Genomic DNA, 22,239 nt, shown 5'->3' with positions numbered 1-22,239 from the left:
ACTAACCACAAGTCAATTGATATTGTCCATTAAGTGGTACTATATTGTTGAACACACAAAACCATAAAGGTGTTTTACCTTAGCAAACAATATTAGCAATAATGCTTCTTTTTCTTTCCTATGTTGTTTTTACTGTATTAGTGATTGATATTTCGTATGATACATCTAAGAATAAGGTTCTGTGTGTGATAGTTATGGCTGGGGTAGAGTTAATTTTCTTCACAGCAGTTGGTATGAAGCTGTGTTTTGGATCTGTGCTGAAAAGAGTGTTGATAATATAGAGATGTTCTTGTTACTGCTGCTGAGAAGTGCTCACACAGCACCAAGGTTTTCTCTGCCAGTGAGAAGGCTGGGGGTGCACAAAGATTTGGGAGGGGACACAACTGGGACAGCTGGCCCAAATGGACCCCAGGAATAACCCAGACCATGTGGCGCCATGCTCAGCATATAGAACTGGGGGCAGAAGGAGGAAGGGCAGGGGGACATTTGGAGTGAAGATGTTTGTCATTCCAAGTCACCATTACACATGATGGAGTCCTGCTCTCCTGGGGATGGCTGAACTTCTGCCTGCCCATGGGAAGTGGTGAGTTAATTCCTTGGTTTGCTCTGCTTGTGTACACAGCTTTTGCTTTCCCTATGAAACTGTCTGCATCTCAACCCAGGAGTTTCCTCTCTTTTACCCTTCTGATTCTCTCCCCCATCCCATCAACCCAGGAGTTTCCTCTCTTTTACCCTTCTGATTCTCTCCCCCATCCCAGTGGGGGAGAGTGAGTGAGTGGCTGCTTTCAGATGGGGTTTAATCATGACACTTTGGCAGATAAGCCCAACAAAAGGCACTTTTGCCACTTTCTGAAGACCAAACAGGTTGCATTCTACTGCTTTGAAAAATGTACTTGTTTAACTCCTGGCACAATGAATTTATTTGGTTTTATTTTAAAAAGTCATACTATTACATGTCACAATTGCTTTTCTTTATTAATTTTAGATATCTCATTAAATTGATCCAAAAATCTCACCTGTATTTTAGGGTCACTGAGGACAAGGATTGCTTGTTTTCCTTTGCAGTGCTCAGTGGAACAGAACTTTCTTCATGTTGTGAAAAAACCACAATAAATTAACATGAATTGCCAGGTTTCTCTCAAGCAATGCTTGATCAGTAGTGTAAAGCAATAAGAATATATTTATTGCAATTACTGCAGAAATAAAAGAAATAGCATTAGCTAAGTAACAATACAGTGTGCCCTGTGGAGATTGCCTGAAACAATTTAATGAACTTGTGAAAATTTTGAGTATCATTCTGCCAGTGGGACAGGTGTTTTACATGACTGTCCCAAAGCATAGTCTGCCATTGTCATCCTCATCAATGCCACTTTATCTCTTGTATGACATCTGCAATACTTATAGATAAATATCAAGTCACGCTTCTTCTGCTGAAAATTGTAATTTAAATTGACCATGCACTTAGGGAAATCATAAAAAGCAGATGGAATTAACCTACATCATGCTGGGGGCTGTCAGCATGGCGGATGCTGCTATCCTTGCATTGAATCTAGACTGAATTCTCTAAGTACTTAACACAGAATAAATGATACTTTTCCTCAACTGCTCTTAATCATCCAGACATCTCCCATAATTAGAAAACAGCTACCAGTACAACCTACCACTCTTAGAACTAGGAGACTCAGAGGCTCCATTGAGTCATTAGTGTTAGTTTATTTACTTGTGAGGCTCTCAGTTACCTCTGTGATAGATAGGATCATCCTGCCTAGACCCCAGCGCTTATCAGGGCCAACAGCCAGCACTGCACAAAAGAATTGTGTTGCTTTCACCCCATTTGAATATGTCTTCACTGAGTGATTTTTACAACTGACACCAATGGTTTTGATCTTCAGCATATGTCTGAAACAAGGCTGAAATTTGTATTTTATTCTATTCTAAGTATAAAAACAAATAAAGCACAATGAACCTAACAAGAAATAAAATCAGGTCTTTCACAACATTTATCTGAAATCCTGATCCTCCAACTGCTATGCATTGAAATTATATTACAAGTCATAAAAATGACAACAATTAATTTTTTTTCTGCAGGTTTTATGTACAAGAGTTATCTACTGCTGATACCCAAGAGTTATCTACTTCATGGTACAGTGAACTGTGGTGGATTCTGGTCCTCATGATGCATTTCTGTTTTTTCTTCCTTTTAATACATAGGAAAAATACTGGCCATATTTTTGAGTCGTAGTCTTCATTCCCAAGGGGTTTTGTGGTGCACTTAAAGCATCATTGGACTTACATATGAAACTGAAACAGGCATGGCCACCTTTCCTGAGATAGTAACCATTCTGTAAAGAACCAGACCCAAGAAATCTATCTGGTAAGAAGTGAGCACTAACTGTTTTTCACATGACTAACTGGACAGATGTGTGTTATAAGAGCCATATATGGAGACTTATATCCCCAAATTTCCATTAAAGCTTTGCTTTAGTTTTTTTAAAGCCTTCCATCAGCTTGGATATTAGTGCCTGAATATTTAGTGATTTACACCAAAATCAGTAGGTCACAGCAAACAATCTGGCCAGTGTCATCTACAGCTAATATCCATTCGCTTTTTCAGAAAGCTGTTTCCAGTACTATTAATCTGTATTACCAATGATACAATATTATTTGCAAGTAATCATTCACTTCACTTTGGACTGCTAAATATAGCAAAATCTAGTCAAACCTGATACAAAGGAAATGAACTAATAGCATCTACTTATATTAAAAGACACAAGATTTGCATCAGAAAATAGAAAATGAGATCCTAGATTTTTGCTTGGCTGATACATATTGGTGAGATTTATGCATATAGTGAATACTAAAAAACCCAGGAGAATTGCATGAAGAGACTCTTTTCTGGCCTTGTTTTTTCTCATTTAGGTTTGGTGTTGAGTTATACTTAAACAGCACCAGGTGCTTGACAATGGGAACTAAATCTTGGTCAAGCTATTTGGATTGCTACAAACTGTACTTTCCATTCTTGTATTAGCTCCTTTGCATCCACAGAAGGGTAAATCAGTCTCATCTGCTGAGAGATGAATTTGAATTTTCAAATTCAAAAGTTCCCCTTATGCTGTGCAGCACAGAAGGGCAAACTGATTTCTGTGATCTGTACATACATACATATTAAGGGGTAACATTTTGCTACTGTTTTTTAATTTAAAATGTAATGGAAAGCAAAATTTTAAAAATGAGAATATGCTGAAAATTAGATAGGTAGTAAAGGTATCATATTTCCTTGTTGGTTTGGTAGCTCTGAGCAGGTTTGTAGCTGCTCCACAGGCCACACTGCAGGTGAGGCACTGGGGAACTCAAATAATGCAAATGTCTGTTTCCCACAGATGGCATAAGAAACATCTGGGCTTTGTAGCCTGCATGAGATCTCATGGAACATAAATTTGGGAGTGGTGGAGGGAAGACAAGGTATCCTTGAGCAGATGCAAGATGGTCTTTCACAGATTTTTGTGACTGGAAGGGACAATTCTGAACGTCTTGTCATGTTTGTGTAACAAAAGCTACTTGTGTAAATGATGAGAGAGATGGGGTAGCTAGGAAACTAAATTTGTACATTAGAAGAAACTGACAATAAGATAAAGCTGCTAGACTATCACATAAAATATTAAAACATGTAAACCACTCCCTACACCATGCTTAAGAGTCCTTTTTAGTGAAAGGCTACTGTTCAGTGCAATCACCCAATAGACATTTGTAGGTTTACTATGTTGACATCCATACTACCATATAAACCAGAAGACAATACTTTTTAACAGGATTACCCGAGCTCATGCCTGGAGAACAGGCAAGGACCAGGACATGAGAACTTTTGTTTTGCTGGACTAAGATGATATTACCTAAAAATAGTTTTGCTGCATATGATTTCAACATGGGGTTGCTGCATAAGTAGGAGAAGGCTAGATTATCTCCAAATTGCTAAACAGTAAAACTGGTGTTCATAATGTAAACAGTTAAAGTACAAAGACCGGTCTGCTGATAGTAGAGCATGAGACATTTGATTTTATATTTCAGAGATTCTACATAGAACCTCTTTATGGTTACACAAAATGGTAAAGACCAAAGTAGCAATAAAAATACAAAAAATGTAAAAAGTCTGGAAGTGGCACTTACTATCTCTAAAAGTTATTTCCTGTTCTAGAAGACTAGAGAGAGGCATGGGATGCAATGTAATTGTCTTTATTAGACACAGATTTTTTTCTTTTGCCTCTGGAAAACATCTGGCTATGTTCTCCTGTTTTTTCCTCTGCGATGAATGTGATGTTATCACCCAGGGGCCTGGGAAGCCTTCATCTGACACCAGGTGTCTCACAGAGCATTATCACTTTTCAAAAACATGGTGAGATGAGTTTTACGCTAAATGTCTTAAAAGGTGTTCTGCAAGGAGGAAGTGAAAAGGGGACACAGGGATCAAAACGAAGATGGAACAATGCTGCACACAAGGAGTGTACAGCAGCAACATGATCACATCTTAGATTTTCTGTTGTTTTTGCTGACTCTTTTCATTGGAATTACCTTTTTGATCAATAATGGCCCTGGTGATGAGGTATGTTTTACAGGTAAATATAGTCAGTGTGGGTATGTTACAGTCAATGAAATGATAAAGTTGCAATCTACATGTCAAGGAGAAAAAATCAGGGAACACAGATTCTTGATAATGCTTTAATGTAAATTCTCTAAAAACATCTCTAAATACACCAGGACACTGGCATAACTATTTTATACCCTCTCAAGAATCCCTGAAAATTGTTTAACAGCAATAATTTTCATCTCAACAAAAAATATTGTATTGTGCTGTCTTTAGTTTATGCTGCTTTTCAATAACACTTTAGCATAATTTTTACTGGTACAGACTATTCTTAGAAATTTCCTGTCTGGTAAACTTTTAAAAAAGAGTAATATTCAGAAGTAATAAAATCTTATGTCATCTACAGTGATAGGCAACTCTTCCAGGGGGTGAGTTGGCCAATGGCAAGAATGAATGTAGTAGTATCAGGGAACAGGATTGATCAGGGTGAATCTCACAATGGAGATGTTCCTCTTCATTGACTAAAATTCAGGCTGGATGCCTATGTTTCAGGTGGCTAACATCAGATGAGAAAGGGCCACTTGTGCTAAAAAAGAGCCAATGGAACAAGTTATTAGCAGAATTGTAACTGCCTCAACTTATGTTTCTTAGCTTTAAGTCCCTTTTGGGCAGTCTGGATGGAAAAAAAAAAGTCGTTTCAAGAATATTGTAATGAATTTTCTGACCCTTTAGATATTTGTGTTGGTTCTGTGTAGGTTTGTGACAATATGGACAATACCTTTCACCAAAATCAAACTATTTTTTCTGGTAAGTTTACCTACTCCAAATAACCTTTCCTTTTAGCAGAGAAAATTTACACAGCTTTTTGGGGGGTCTCAATGGTCAACACTTCACTAAAAGAGGCTCTGGAAGGGTCACAGAGAATTTTTTGCAGAATAACAAGGTATTGGCATCTATGAGGAGGCCTAAGTATTATCATCTATGTATAAATACATGCCTGAGGATAAACAATACAAGGTTCCATTCACAAAATAACAGGTTTAGATTTTTCGTATCAGTCAAAGAATCAAAACAGTAGTGTAATACTCTATTGTATAGTACATATAGTATAAAATAAATATTGTATAGTGTATAAGATAGTAGCCACGTACACTTCAGAGCTCAATCCTTCAATAAACTCTGTGCCAGTGTGTTCATATCACACAGTGTGTTCATATCACACCCTTTGTGTGATGAACTAGACCTAAATGATGTAAATATTCTTCCATAGTAAACTGCTTGTGGGATCAAAATGGATGTGAGAGAGGTGTCACTCTCTTCTGTTTTTTCCTGCTTGTAAATCATAGAATGGTTTGGGTTGGAAGGGACCTTAAAGATCAACTACCCTGCCATGGGCAGAGACACCTTCCACTAGACCAGATTGTTCAGGGCCCCATCCAACCTGGCCTTGAACACCTCCAGGGATGGGCCATCGACCACTTCTCTGTGCAACTCATTCCAGTGACTCACCACCCTTCCACTAAAGAATTTCTTCCCCATATCTGATCTAAACCTGCCCTCAGTCAGTTTAAAGTTGTCACCAGTTGTGCTATCACACAACGCCCTTGTAAAAAGTCCCTTTCCAGCTCTCTTGTAACCCCTTTAGGTACTGGATGGTGCTATAAGGTCTCCCTGGAGCCTTCTCTTTTCCAGATTGAACAACCTATCTGCAGAGGAGAGGTGCTCCAGCCCTCTGATCAGCTTCGGGGCCTCTTCTGGACTTGATCCAATAGGTCCATGTCCTTCCTGTGCTGGGGACCCCAGAGCTGGATGCAGCACTGTAGGCGTAGGGATCTTAAGTGTGCAGAGCAGAGTGAGAGACTCACCTCCCTCGCCCTGCTGCCCGTGCTGCTTTGCATAGAGCCCAGGACATGGTTTTCTGGGCTGCAAGGGCACATTGCATGAAACTTTTTGTGACTTTGAACAAATGGAAATTAAAGGACTTGCACTTTACTGCTTGACTATTCTTATACATCACTTTGACTTCTATTTTCATGCTGACAGCTTAACAAAACCTTTGTTGGTTAATTTGAATGTTATCCTTTCAGGTAGTGGACATCCAACCAGCATTTGTGAAGGTAATTAGTGAATCAAATAAAATGCTAATGGAAGCAGGTAATTACTTGAGAGCCGATGGGTAATAGTGGGAGGTAATTATTTCAATATCTGCATGCTCTTACTCAAATTGCAGATGGATTGCCACAGCCTTGCTCTAGGAAAGCTTGAAGTGTCACTACTTCATTTTGAAATGGATGGGAGAGAATCATTGCCTAAGAAAGGATGCATTTCACACCATAAAAGGAAGCACAGTCACATAAACACTTTAATTTGATAAGATAGTATGTAATTTTGACAGGCCAAAGCAGTCCAGTGTACGGAAAATTCAGTGCTTCTTAAAAGCAGATTTTTACTCTGTACAAAGTTGATTAGAAAAATAAGATTCATTAAAACACAGATGAAAAACATCTGCTTATATGGCAGATGGTAATTCAGCTATCAACACATCCAACTGTTAAATGAATGGACTGATTTAATACAAAAAGTATGGCTTTCCCTCGTCTATGGCTCGTTCATTTGCAGATTGTTGAAGTAATTTTTTTTTGTATTAAGCTGAGCTCTTCAACAATTCAAAATTATTCAAATCCTCCTCCCCCTCGCCTCTGGCATACACCTTCTCTATTCTATTTAGCATTGCTGCTAAAACAAAGACAAATGATTCATCCTTAATGTGGAAAAATGGAAAATTTGTGTGTCCTTTCCAGGCATTATAACACACTGGGCCTAATTTTTGGCTGCTGTAACACTGATTTCTAGGGAGTTGAACTGATTTTATCTGGTTTCTCCTTTACAGTGGAGAAGGATGTCATGAATTTACTTCCTGGATTCCTAGAATAATTTCATAATCAGTAGTATTGCAGTAAAGATCCCTTTAGATACTGCAGTCAGAAACAGTTTCCTAAAACAATTGCACTGAATCCCACCCTTAAAAGTAATATAATAAAACAATTATGAGGCTCTTTGCACAGTGCCTTTGATATCCTGGAGGCTAGCAAAAAGCTGTCATTATACATGGACCAGAAGACATTTCTTGGCTCTTGACTACTCATTGCAGAAGACTACATTCTGCCTTGCATTATACTTGTGCAACATCATTGCAGTCAAAAGGGTTGTGAAACTTAGACCTGCAGATAGGATTTCAGACGGGTTGCCCTGCATTTATATTGCTCAACTGCTATGCGCTGATTTCTCTGTTTTGTGAAGTTCATAAATGTCTGTATGTGACACAAATAAATGCTTAGAATTGGACATTTTTTATTCTTTAATAAGTGTAGCACCTTTGTGTTTGATTCTACAATTATTAGGAAGTAAAGCTCCAAGTTTTAGAGTAGCAGAGAAAACCTCAGAAGGATACTCATGCCAAGTCGGTGCATGGCAAGTGGCTGGGGCTTGGTCTGAAACATAAAAAAGGTGGAGATGTTAACTTAAGCATTTTTTTAGTGTCACAACAAAAAATAAATTGTGTAATAAAGTACAAATGTAGAATTATAAATAAAGTATATTTATAAAAACATATTATTAAAAAGTATTAGTGGCTTCTTGGACATTTTGACAAAAACATAAGAAACAAGGCAAGGTAAAGCTTCTGTGAGGGAATCAAAAGAAAATAAAATATGTGATAAAAATTAGTATTTTCTGTTGTAACCGCTGGACTCTGCCTAGCAGGCTGCTGCTCCCTGAGAGCTCAGTGATGGTTTCCTAGGGCCATGCGATTGATCGCATCCCGGAGCCCATTTCGGACAGCCCCGCGATCTGGCTCCGGCAGCCAGCAGCGTCACAACGCAGTGGGGGTAAAGAAGGCAGAGAAGGGTCTCTCATGAGGGTTTGAGATGGCTTTAATCACATCTCGTCCCCACAATGTTCAGAGGTAGAGGGACAGCGTGGTCTGGGAGCGGGGTGGTTTTGTCAGGGGCCCAGGGGCGCTCCCTGGGCGGGGCTGGGGCACAGGAACAAATAGGGAGAAACCGGGGGAGTGGCCAGGGCCAGGGCTAGGGAGGGAACAAGGGGAACCTACAGAATCACAGGGTTAACAGGCCACCGCAATTTTCTTCTGTTTTCAGTGAGAGCTTTTCAGTGCAGTTGACATTCCTGATTAGGACACAGAATGTCCTTTGACTCACATGAGCAAGTGCTGCTTTGGCTTTGGTGAGAACAGGAAGTTTCCCACTCATATCACTAACACCTCAGGAACTGATGCTTGGGCTTCTCTTGAGTGCCTGGTGTTTATAATGAGCACTTTGAAAAAACATATGATGTCCTGAACTTTACTTCCTGATGGCTTGAAAATGCATGTTAAATGGTGGTTTGCATATTCAAATCTATAACCACAATAAACCATAGCAGAGAAATGACAGTATCTGTTATCTAAGTTACATGACTCATATAGCAGAAAAGTCCAGCAGAGTGAACATACTGTTACTTGAAAATAGGTCATTTATGTTGTGCTAGTGTAGCAATCACATTATAAGGAAGTGTCCAAAGTTTTAAAAATCTCTTCTCCAGAAATGAGCACCAAAAGAAAACAGCAGAATCATCTCCATTACTTTATAAATAGGATTCCTCCACAACAAGTATTTCATTATTAGTTCTTTCAAGTCAGTGTCAAAAAAGCATGTTGATGAAAAATACCTCTGTCTCATTTTGGGAAAAAAAGGTCTGGCATGCATGCTATTCTCAAGCTATGTCAGGAATCCAGCACATCTTAAAGGCTTTGACCATATTTCTGAAAGTACCTGTTTTAAGAGTGTGTAGAATTCATGTACATACAGACATCCAGAAACAGCACCCACTTTTATTTATATTAGCCTGGGTCTGAAAATTGTTGGACACTGGTTTTCTCCTATCCAAGATTCCAGCTCAGGAGTGCTCACCTATTAAGGAATGGACGTGCACTTTCAGCACCCATTCCTCTCTGAGCAAAATAGAAAGGCACAAATTTGCCAGTAATAACAGCAGTGTACAGGCTGTCTTAGTTAACCCTCAAAGCAATCCAAAAGTGATTTTCATAACATGGTTGAGTAGGTGGAACTTTGGAATAAACACGCAATTGGTATACCTGTTCATAATTTGATGAACCTTTCAGGTAGTAAACTTTCACTCCTGAAGTCTGCTCATGTTCAAGGTACATTTCTTTGGAACACAGTTTAAAAATAATTTCCCTTGAAGTCAATAAGTGACTCATCAAGACAAATGTTTTGATCAGGGTTTTGTTTTTACTGGCATGTTTCAGAGCTGGGATCAATGAGCATACATAGCTTGAAAAGCCAATCAACCTTCAGAAGAGCCTGAAAAACATAGTCTTGTGCTGCTGCAATTGTTGAGGAGGGAGAAACTGTATAGTGAGAAAGGGGGCAAGATCATTCAGCATATTATTATGAAATCAATATATTATGAGATTTTAAAATATTTTCAGATGGTTTCTTCCATTCCTACAGAGAATATTTAATAGTTTTGTGTTAAGATAGTCCCTTATTTTATTATTTTTCAAATTGGCAATTTTTGTGTAAATATTTTAAAAAGTTAATTCATAGCAGTAAAAAAAAGTGCACTTTATAATATATTTTCTGATAACTGTTCTCCAAAGTTTTTCTAAGAATTTGTGTTACTATTGCAGCTAAACTTCAGCAATAAGAGAAGGAAACTAAAAAAGGAATTTTTGAGGCAGAGGCTAAGGCATAAGTGAAACACGACAAATGAGGTCTATAAAATGCTAAAGTTTTATGGCACACTGATCTGAAGGGTTCTGATATTAATTTTTTAATTGAAGTGACAGTGAAATATTAGGATTCAAACTGACTCAACTCTGCATACATACAGTACAAACACCTGAACGGGGGATCAGATCTCTCCTGTAGACAGCGGACAGAAAAGGAATTTTTCGGGTATGTATCTGATCTCATAATATACCTTTTCTGTAAGTGAGATGAGGTGCACTCTGCAATTGCCAGTTCTGCCCATTGGCCCCACAGGGGGTATGTGCACTTAGCTTAGATGCAGATATCTTCACTGTAGCATTTGGTCAAAAGAAGTATATTACGAGTCTCTTTTTCAACACAAATAATTGAAGGAAATACTGTTGACAAAGATCTCTCTTTGGTGGAAAAGTACAGTTTATTCCAGGTTAGTGTTTAATGGAAAAGCTTAGGTTAATATTTGACCCTCCTTTCACCTCTGTGGCTCCACCGTGACTTCAGAAAACTTCATTGAATAGATCTTGTTATTAGGCAGATAAGATTATAGTACAGCTTCAAGCATGAAGAAAATGCCATGCTCATTCCAGTTTGGAAGTTCATGTTCATTATCCCTGGATCTAATTTAAGAGATTTTTTTCCTGACTTTTTAAAATTATACAAAAGCAATTTGTTCAATGTGCACTGAATAAATAAATCGACTATTTAATTTTTCACATCATGGTTTCATTTGAAACATTCCCATTTCATTATTATTTTGTAATATTATATTAAAGTTATCTACTTTGAACTCCCTCACGCAGGACCCAATTAATCTCACCTGAATGAATCTGCTTACAACACAAAGAGTGTTGAAGTCAGTGGATAAATTGCCTTGAGTTGAATGCACACACTTGAAGGGTGCATAAATATTTTCATAATCAATGTTACAAATTCTCAAAAGTTTGTAAGATTAAATCAAATGCAAGCTTATGTACTTGGGAAAAAAATTGTATGTCTACACTATTCTGATCAGCTTCACTTTTCAAATCTGGTCTATTCCATTTGAAAGTGGTCTTGAAATAGAGCTATAAATGAAGAAATTTGGTTGTTTTATTTTCCCAAGCTCTAAAAATCATTATTTCCTAGAAATTGGCACAGAGGAAATTAATCCTCTAGGTGGATTATCCAAAGACATAAGTTAGCAAAAACACAGTTTATAAGTACTAAAACTATAATATTTTAATTACAAAAACAGACATGATGAACTGTAAATGTTGTGTAATATCATAATAAATACAGGGTATAGGAAAAGCTGTGAAATATTGGCAGATTATTGAGCAGATGAAATGAAACTAGAAAGCACATGTCCAGACATAGTCAAGACTTCAATTTGCCATTTTCTGGCAAGGTCATTAAAGGAAAAACATAACTTTTACTTCCAAAGCCTCATGGATTATAAATCCATGAAGAAAAGCCTTGTGGGATCAGCCAGTATGTGGTGGAATAAATTAAAGAGAGCAATCCAAAAGAAATTAGCAATGGCAGCTTCTGTCACAAACTTTTTTTTGGAGCTGTTATCCTATTTTTCTGGAAGACAGAGGTAGAAGGAAGTGTAATTAATTTTTCAGATTTTAAAATATATCTCACATCTCAGAGTGTGTGTTCTGCAGAAAACCCAACCATACAAGAACTTTCTCGCATGAACACACATTTCCCCCACTATAGTCATCTCTGTACTCCCACCTCTTGGGGAAAGGCTTGAGGAAAGACAAAGTATTCCATTTTTAGTGTTAAGTGGTGTGACACCTATCTCTACAGCTTATTTCTGGAGGCAAAAGTGCCTTGTCCCATGGGGAGATCTGTCTCACTAGAGCTGAACTGTAGTCCAGCACAAGAGCTATTTCTTCTGCCATGCATTTTCTCATGGGGAATAGAAGGGGAAGCCAAGAGACAGTTTGAGTGAACAGGTAAATGAATCATTATATGATTGGAAAAAAAAAAAAAAGAAACAAAGAGGGAAAAGAAAGGACCTTTTTCTTTAAAAAAAAAAGTCTAACCGATATAGACACCAAAATTATTGATTTACAAAAAAATAAACAGTAGCTTTTAAAGGTAAAATTTACTTGGCTATACATTATTGTCAGCCAATTTTATAGGACATTTTAAACAATGGAAATAATTCAATCCTCTGGATGAAAAACAGCTAGCAAGACTCTCTTGATTCCGCTAGATATTGATTTCTCTTATCTCATGCATTCAAACATGACCAACACAGTAAGAGCTGGAGGGAAGAACAGCAGCTGTCCCGAAAAGAACCAAACTGGAAGGCGCATTGCCCAAGAGAGAGAAAAGATCACCTGCAGCTGCCCAGCATGGCACTAGGAACAGGCAGCCTGGCAAACAAAAAACAGTGACTGAAACAGCATGGAAAGTTCTAGAGCAAGCCAAGGGTGCCCAGAAGGTCAAGGCAGGAGATTACATCATTCTCAGGTTGCTGCCTTTGGTAAGATGTGTAAGGGTTGATACAAGTCCCCCAAGGCAAAAACCAAAAACAGTGTTTAATTTTGTGAGAAGAATGGAAAAGAGCAGCTGAATGACAGCCTAGTGATCAACAGGATGCGTGTTTGGCAAAGTTAAAGCAGTTTATCTGTTTTAAAAACAAGGTGAGAAAATAGGTCAAAATGCTGTGATCAGGAACCAGTCAACCCAGAGGAATCTGCGCTGGCTGTGAAAAGTCGTAAGACAACTATCTAATATTAATATTTTGTAGCCCTGCTATTCACCCTTTGGATAGTTAACCATATATTTACAAAATATATTTTCTGTTTCTCATGTGATGAGATTAAAAATGGTGGAGAAGAGAATCCAGTACACAAAACATTTGCTTAAATGTAAAAACCTGAATGTGTCAGTCTTCCTTTTGTAAAGCTCTGCTTTGTCTTACTCAGCAAGTGGTGTTCAACACCCTCAGCGGGAGACTGTCACTCTGCAGTTCTGCCCCATAGAATTTGCAGGACACAGGCAACTACAGTCGCTGTGCTCAATAAATAACACATGCAGAGCTCTGACTGGTGGGTTTGATATTCACAGAAAATCTAAACCTCATCACTCCCCAAGACACCACCTGAGCTGGAGTACTGACAGAGAAAACAATTAGGTCTGCTGAAGCTGAAACACACTTCAATCATTTTATTTCTCCTGCTATAAATGTTATTAGTAAGTATTGATTACTTTCACTAGTAACCACACTGCAAATCAAAGATTTAAAACTTTCTGCTTGGGTAGATGTCTGTGCAGAGGCTGTAAATGGGTCTGGTACATTATAGCACTGTAATTAAGTAAAAATGTCATGAAAATGAAACATTCTGGAAAATTTAGAAGTATTTCCTTACATTGTGTGAATAGCATATTAGAAACAGGTTTCTATGGAGAATAGCATGCATATAAACAAATACTAAATATTAACCCGTATTAAAATTTTCTTTTTATAGCAATCAAAATCAGGGAAAGTTTTTCTGGAAGTTAAAGTGTCACTGCCTCAGATGAGCATCCTCTTCAAACCTAAGCTGTACCTACCTGTTAAACTGAACAGAAATATGTCAGGAACAAGGAAGTACATGTGCCTGAGAGGAACACAAACCAACCAGGGACAACCTAGGCTTATTGCCTTCTGTGGTCTCCAGACTGTATTTACATTATGCCACATAGTCACACTTTAACAGGTACAATGTTTTATGCAATGCACAGGAATGAGCCCACAATGAGGAAGGAGGGAACCCCCAAGGTGGTCCTGGCATGGTACCTGCCTACTGGAGAGACATGATCTGGTGCTCTTCCTTCTACTGAGCTGTGCTGATCCATCAGGGACTTGTGACATCCAGGAAAGTACAGGAAGAGTATGGGACTGTTTCTTGCAATGGTCAGTATATTGTAGGCAGCCTAAGCACATTTTCATTTTAGGCCACTTGTAAGGAAAATATGGATAAAATAGTTTTGGAATTGGCAACGTTTCTTTTTAGATCAAACAGCTTAAAAGAGATTATGCACAGCATTGATCTATTTTGTATTTATTATCCAGTGAGACCAACAACCAACACTTTGTGAAACTTCCCCACGGCTACATCCTTGTCTACATTGAAAGGGTCAGAGGAATTCAAGTTTTTTGAAGTTAATATAAGCAGTGATTTTTCCATCCAGAAGCTGAAAGAAGCCTGTTTCAGCATTTTGGCACTACTTTGGCAAACCCTGCCTGGAGACCACCTCAAATCTAGCCAGATTTTGGCAGATGGGGCTACTAAATGGAGTGATGAAGCTGTAATTAATATAGAGGATTTAGCCTATTCTGTTACAGGCAGCTCTTGTTCCAACTTCTCTGAGAGGGCTGCCTGAAAGTAGGGGCTTTGGACTAAGTGCCATAAAAATAAGGCATGAAAATTAGGAGAGGTACTGTTGTCTACTGCAGGGCTGCAGAACTATACTGGTAAGGAGGCTTTATGCTGGCTTGTATTTATGCCAACAGATTAAGAAAAGCCAATATTTCAACTCAGTGAAGTTGGATTACAGAAAGACATGTAAACTACCTGATTCAAAAGATCTTCTGTCACTCAATCTAGCTCCAAATATTGCAAAGATGTGTATGAAAAATGCAGCACTGGAGACTGCTTTGTGTGTATCAGGTGAATTTTCTGGGTTGCTACTGACAACCTTAAAATGCACCTTGGACATAGTCCCTACACAAAGACACCTGTAAACAGGATATATTCGATTTTTGCTGTTGGATAGACAGCTCCTGTTTTTATTGCACAGCCAGAGACACAATAATGTTGGGCTCTTTTGCTGCTTGATGAGGCACCTGAATACAGAAATTCATCCAGGTTTTAATGGAGTTCATGGCCAGAGATGGCCACAGTCACTGATGGTTGAAATGGCAGAGTGCAGAGGAGAACACAACCCAGGGCTAGTACTCGTTTATGTATTTCTAGGTCTTATAGCAAATAGAACAGTAAAAATGATTCCTTTCTTGATGGGAAAGATGTCTGATTACAGGCATGAATAAACATAGTTTATTATCCAGAATTATAGGGGTACAGGCGTCATATAAAAATTTTTTTCAATGTATGCTTTTTATTATTTTATGAATTACAATAATTTAATTGGGTTTCTTTGGGTTTCTGGTCCAAACAGCTCTTTAAACAAGCACCATTTGAAATTAATATATCTGGAGGGATTTTTTTCTTTCTTACTATTTTTATCCACCTGTTATTTTCTTCAATGCATTTTATTTTGACGGTGTCTGCATCTTGCATTTCCATCTAGCTTTCCACTGCTGTGAAGAGTGTTTTGGAAAAAAAGGTGGGTTTTTTATTTTTTTATTTTCTGACATAAGGAGTAGGAAAAAAATTGCCTGATGGAGCTATTACCTTCAAGTACTTTGCCGATCTGATGATAATGAAATTTATTTCCTCCTGTAGTTAAAAATACACTTTTCAAAGTAATCATTTCAGTCCTCGAGCCACTTCTCATGACTCATTGCTCCAAGGCAGGGATCTACGGCATTGTTTGTGAAGTTCTCAATATTAAAAATATACATTCTATTAATCAGTGTTTCCCTGAGCGTGAAAAACAGTTAAATCCAGATGCAGGTGTAAGTCTGAAACTGAAACAAACTACACACAAAGACCAACATACTAGATAACAGCTTTAGCTACTTAATTATAGAATTTCAAAGATGTTGGAAACCACCTGACATTTCTAATAAAGCAAAATAAGGGTAAATTTGTGTTTTAAGAAACATCTGAATGCATAACTTAGGCTGATAGCAGCTTTGCAACTCCCACTTAGCCTACTCTAGATCTCTAGGTTAATACATCCATATAGTTTAGGTGTTTGGATATTTTCACTCTGTATGTGGATTTTATCTCTTGTGGAGTCTGCAATTTTGGTCAATCAAACAGTGGGTCTCAAAAGCTTTATAGTTATTAATGAAATAAATTTGTTCCCTCATAAAGAAACATGTTCAATGTGTTCTTCTGAAAGACTACTGACCATCCCATCCCACTACTGCAGGAATAAATGTAGCACTGTCCCAGGAGCAAAGAGCCCCAACACTGAGGGAAAGGCACTCCAGGTTGACAGAAATCTAGAAAGCTGGCTGCTATACTCACATAGCTGGAAAACTGTGGTAAGCTGGTGCATGTTGTGGTGGGCTGACCCTGGCTGGACACCTGGTGCCCACCAAAGCTGCTCTATCACTGTTCTCCTCAGCTGTGCAGGGGAGAGAAAATACAACTAAAGGCTCATGGGTTGAGATAAGGGCAGGGAGAGAGAACTCACCGGTGGCAGGGAGAGATCACTCACCAGTGATTGTCATGGGCACAGCAGACTCCATTTAGGGAAATTAATTTATTTATTACCAATAAAATCAGACTAAGATAATGATAAATACAGGCAAATCATTAAAAACATTTTTTCCCCACCCCTCCCTTTTTCCCAGGTTCAACTTCACTTCCAAATTGTCTAGCTCCTCCCTGCCAGGATCACAGAGGGGTGGGGAATGAGGGCTGTGGTCAGTTCATCACATATGCCACTCCTTCTTTCTCCGGCTCAGGACTCCTCACACTCTTCCACTGCTCCAGTGTATGAAGACAGTGCTCCATAAACTTCTCCAACACGAATCCTTCCCAAGGGCTACAGTTCTTCACAAACTGCTTCAGTGGGGGTCCCTTCCATGGGGTGCAGTCCCTCAGGAACAGGCTGCTCCAGTGTTGGTGCCCCATGAGGCCACAAATCCTGACAGCAAACCTTCTCCAGTGTGGGCTCTTCTCTCCATGGGGCCACAGGTCCTGCCCCAGCATGGGTTTCCAACTGAGTCAGCCTCCTACAGGCATCACCCTGCTCCAGCATAGGGTCATCCATAGGCTGCAGGAGAATATTTTCTCCCCGATGCCTCCATGGGCTGCAAGGGCACAGCTGCCTCACCATGGTCTGCATCATGGGCTGCAGGGAGTCTCTGCTCTGGCACATGGAGCACCTTCTGCCCCTCCTTCTGCATTGACCTGGGTGTCTGAAGGGCTGTTTGTCTCACACCTATCCTTACTCCTCTCTTCCTTGACTGCAATTATCTTGTGCAACAACTTTCTCTCCTTAACTCTGTCATCCCAGAGGTGCTACCACTGTGGTTGATGAGCTTGTCCTTGGCCAGCAGCAGATCTGCATTGGAGCCTGGCATTGGCTCCGTTGGACAGGAGGGGAGCTTCTGGCAGCTTCTCACAGAACCCATCCCTGTAGCCCCCCGCTACCAAAACCCAATACAGACATTTACAAAAATAAATACACAATCCAAATCTTCATGCAGTGGTGTCATCTCTGAGTGCTGAAACTTCCAGTAAAATCACTCACCAAAACTTAAGTATTACTTGACTCTATAACAAACTCCTAAAGCTGCCTCTCTGGTGGCAGCACACCATGCACTGTGTAGGAGGAGCAGCAACTTCCATTGTGACTGTGGTTTATTAACCTTCTGCTAAGGAAGTCCTGGAAGAAGTGACGTATCACAGGGAAGAGAGCAAGAATCTCAGTATAAAGCCCACTCCTCCTCCACCACTGAAACTGCGATCTTTGGTGCATGAGCTCAGCTTGTTGCTGTTCCTTCACACTTGTAATCACTGAAACAGGCTGCTGTGACTGTGGAGGTGGTATGTTGGGTCTGCGTGAAACAAATCAGCCAGCACATATGTGTGGGCAGCGCCTCATTGTAATTTAGAGAGGTTTGTCAGTGAGCTGTAAGGATGGGTAGATGGAAGAGTGGCAGAAGCAGTTTGAGGCTGTGTGGGAGAGGAGCTGGTGGCCCTGTACATGCTCTGCCTGTGGATGGGAGCACTGATGCTCCACTGGAAAGGAGTTCAAATGCTGAGAAATTCCAGTAAAATGTAAAAGCTAAAAATAACAGGCTGGTTCTTTGTCTGGAGTAAATCAGCAGGGATGTGTTGAATCTCTGGATTTACCTCAGCTGAGCATCTCAGCTTGTATACCTCACCCTCATCTCACACTGCTCTGCCAGAACTTCGGGGGATATCTGGATGATCTGAATTTAACCACATTCTAGTGCTGAGTTGAGAGGTGGAAGCAATTGTATAAAAAGAATTTTTAATGACAACTCTTATTCATTTAATGCTGTTCATATTTATAGTCAATTCAGAATGAATTAGTTGCTCTAAAATGAAAGTTTTATGTATGATAAAGATTTTATCTTTTTTAGACTACTGTAGAATAGTTTAAAAAATAGCAGCTCAATTGAAATCAAGAGAAGCACTTTAACATAAAACTATTACAGTGAGAAAGCTGTTGCTGTGATCTGGTCTCTGAAACCTGCAGACTCTAAAACAGTTACCTGAATTTGCAAAGCTGTTACATATAACTTACATACATTTTCAGAAAATATGCAAGCTGGCATGAAGGAAACTTTTGTCCCTTCTGCTGAAATCAGTGCTTAATTTAAGAAATACGAGTAACATTTTACCTGGAATCACAGCATGTCCCTGGTTGGAGGTTAATTTAAATAAATGAGTGGCCATCCACTCCTGCAATTAATTAATTTTCAAGGCTTTCTTGTATCAGAGTTCATTTTTGGAGAGCGAGAGAAGCGAACCTTGTTTTCAAAACCTTAAAAGAAAAATGTGTTTCAAATCCTAAAAAAGCTTGTTTGTAATCCACTGATTTGAGTGTATCAGAATTAATGCACGTTTATCTGTAAATCAGTAAGATTTCCTTTGACCAATTTCAAGCATCCAGAATCTAGGAAGCCCACTCCTGTATTTACAGTCTGCAAGCAACATCTCTGTCTCCAAAGGATCAGGGTGTCTGTGTGTAGCAAAGGCAAAAATGGTTTCCATGAAATGGCTCTTTGCAACCTCTCAGTCTTTCTATATGGATCTCATGTCATCATCCCTGGTGCATTTCCTTCAGAAATAGTAAATTTCCAATAATCAGTCCAAGTTTAAAAAGATATCACTATACACAGTAACAAGGAAGAACAGCTCTCTATGCTTGAAGTCTTACTATAATGCTTAAAAAAGCATACTAGCCTGGCAGTTCTTAATCTGAACTTGTTCCAGCTCATCTCCTCTGTTTCTTATTGCCATTCATATCCTTGTTTAAAATAGCAGTCTCCATCAATTTTTATTTCCCTGTCATCTATTATTCCTCTCAGCCTTGAGCCATATTAAACCAAAGCTTTCATACTTTCCATCCATTGTCATCTGTCTCATACTCAGCTTTTACTTGTGTTTAAAGCACTCTTCTTAGCAAGAAAAAAGTCTGCAATGTGTGATCGAAGTGTGGTTAGGACCGTAGCCTTTATTCTGTTACTTAGAAACTAAAATATAAGCATTAGAGGTAAACAATTTGTAATGAAAAGTAAATAAGAAAAAATTGTTTGTGACTATTGTGGCTTATCTGCAAAACTTTGCAAATTTATTATATTCAGACATGCCATAAAGTAATACAATGTGAGCACTTACAAATTACAGAATGCATGTGTATTAAACAAAATCAGAATATAATGTGATATTAGGTCATCAAATTGTCAGTGTACTTTATGCCCCTGAGCTGTTTATAAATAGGTAGCAGCATTGAAAGAGTCATCATTTCAGGAGGTTTATAAATAGGTATGTAATGTTTTTCCCTACATGAATAACACATTTTCAGTGTTCCATATTACAGCTTGAAAATCATGTCATACTCATTAGTGTACATTAAGCCACAGGACTTTGGCTCTTTTCTCAGTTAATTAGTGGAAAAAAAAAAAAAAGAAAAGAAGAGTACATTAGAGCTGGTAAAAAAAAGGAAGATGCAAGGCAGGACACAGAAAGAAAACTCATTTTCAGTTGTGAATAATGTATTCATGGAGTTCCACCTAGTAAGTGCAAGCTCAAATATATTCATAGAGTGTATGCCATTAGCTTAACTGTGATAGAATATTTTTTTTTTTTTTTTTTTTGGTGGCAAAAATCTGTTTGGAAATAGTGCAGCTAAATATGTTAGTTTTCCAAACTAATTTCTAGGCTGTACCTTTTAATAATTTGTGGCTTAGAGTGCATTCAGATTTTACACAAAGTCCTGTCCTGTGCTGTGGGGACTATGATCCCTAGGTTGCTTCAGAAGGCTTGCTTCCTCTTGCCTCCCAAGGGAAGGCAATGCAGCCTTGATCACGAAAGACCCCTGCACTTCTTACTCATGTGCATGTTTATGTCAGGTCTCTGGACATCTTCTTCTGACTGGGTGAACACGCTGAGGAGATTAAAGTGGATTTAGACCCTAATGTCATGCTGGACGATAGTGCTCATAAAAATGAGCAGACTGGTGTAAAGGGAGTCAACTCTTCTGGAAGGCCACAAAAAGCCACAGGCTCATAGCCTCTCATTAAAACAAGTGTAAAATGTCATTTAGCAGCAAATACAAGACAAGAGATTAAATCAGGAGTCTGGGTCACATTTTGGAGACTACAGCTGCTCTTACAGAAGCAAGTGCAAAGAGACACTTAAGTGAGTCTCACCTGTTTTACACCTTGTTTGCTGGAGTTTTCTCTATGGGTATCACAGCTCCATGGCATAGCTTGCAAGCGCTGGCGCTGCTTTGAAATAAGGTACATCTCGTTGAAGAATTCAAATGTGACTTTGTTCTTGCTTAAACAGGAATCTGAAATGATGACAATGAGTCAGGCTGGGGTTTGACAAGGGCGTTTTCCCACCGAGGTTGATTTGCTCTAATGGCTATTGATTCAACAGACTGTAACTTGGAAGAAAGGAGGAGCTGTGAATGGAGCTGGGCTAGAGGAATTAAATTACCCTAATGTAACTTTTAATGGACCTACCAGCAGTGTCCACTCCTTCCAGAAGGCCCTGAAAACAGCTCAGTCCATAATTTCAGGCATTATCACAGGCAGTTGCATTGCTAATGCTGTGTATTGATAAAAGGATAAATGCTATTTTTGCTCTTGGTGTCAGGAGGACTGGGTATCACATTAATGGCATAGATCGCTGAAGTTCTGTCCTTGAAATAGTCATGGCTTTCAATTTCTTTCTCAGCATGTGTTTAAATATTCCCATGAGCCCCAAACTGCCTCAAGTTGCTTCCTGTTTAAATAAAAGATGATTCCTCTTTTTATTCTGTGGAATCCATTCAAAAGAAAAGGTCATGCCCAAAGAGAGAATGCAATTTCCTTATTCTTCGTTTCAGAGCTCTAGGGATTTGTAATTTAAGTTTCCCAGAACAGTCTCCATTTTTTATAATTGATATTCTTTGTTAATTTTCTTTTTTTTGGGTGGCGGTGTCATGTTTGTCTAGTCCTAAAGCAAACCCAACATTTACAGTTGTTAAACCCGAGGCCCCTCAGAAATGCAGCATGACTGAGAGTATCATCAGGGCAGGTAAAAGGATAATAAAAAGAAGTTATTTCTTTTAATTTACTTTGTTTGCACTGATGCCTGACACCAGTCATTCTAAATGCACCTTTCTTTATCATTTAAGAAGGGGAGACCATGGAATATTTCACAGGGAGGTATTAATGTTTAATAATAAGCATTGCTTCAGTGGTGACTGCAAAGTTTTGCTTTTTCAGAAGATTTTACAAGAATTGTCTGAAAATTGATGTGACCTGGCCATTAGGCTGATGGGGAGAAATTATTCCAGCAGCCCCCAATGATATTTGAAAAGAGATTTATTTTCCTGATGATGCAATAAAGCATACATATTTTAAAAATTGGTTTTGTCTCTTCTATTTATGTTATGTCTTACATTGATTAAACTATATTAATGATAATAGAAATAGGATAAATTGTTCAAGTGTAAGCCCCTGTGGACATAGTAAACACCAGCATAAATTGATCTAAGTCC

This window comes from Corvus moneduloides, chromosome 3, assembly GCF_009650955.1.
Source record: "Corvus moneduloides isolate bCorMon1 chromosome 3, bCorMon1.pri, whole genome shotgun sequence".
Classification (NCBI taxonomy): Eukaryota; Metazoa; Chordata; class Aves; order Passeriformes; family Corvidae; genus Corvus; species Corvus moneduloides.
The sequence above is the reverse complement of the archived record's forward strand: the minus strand, read 5'-3'. Positions refer to the sequence as shown.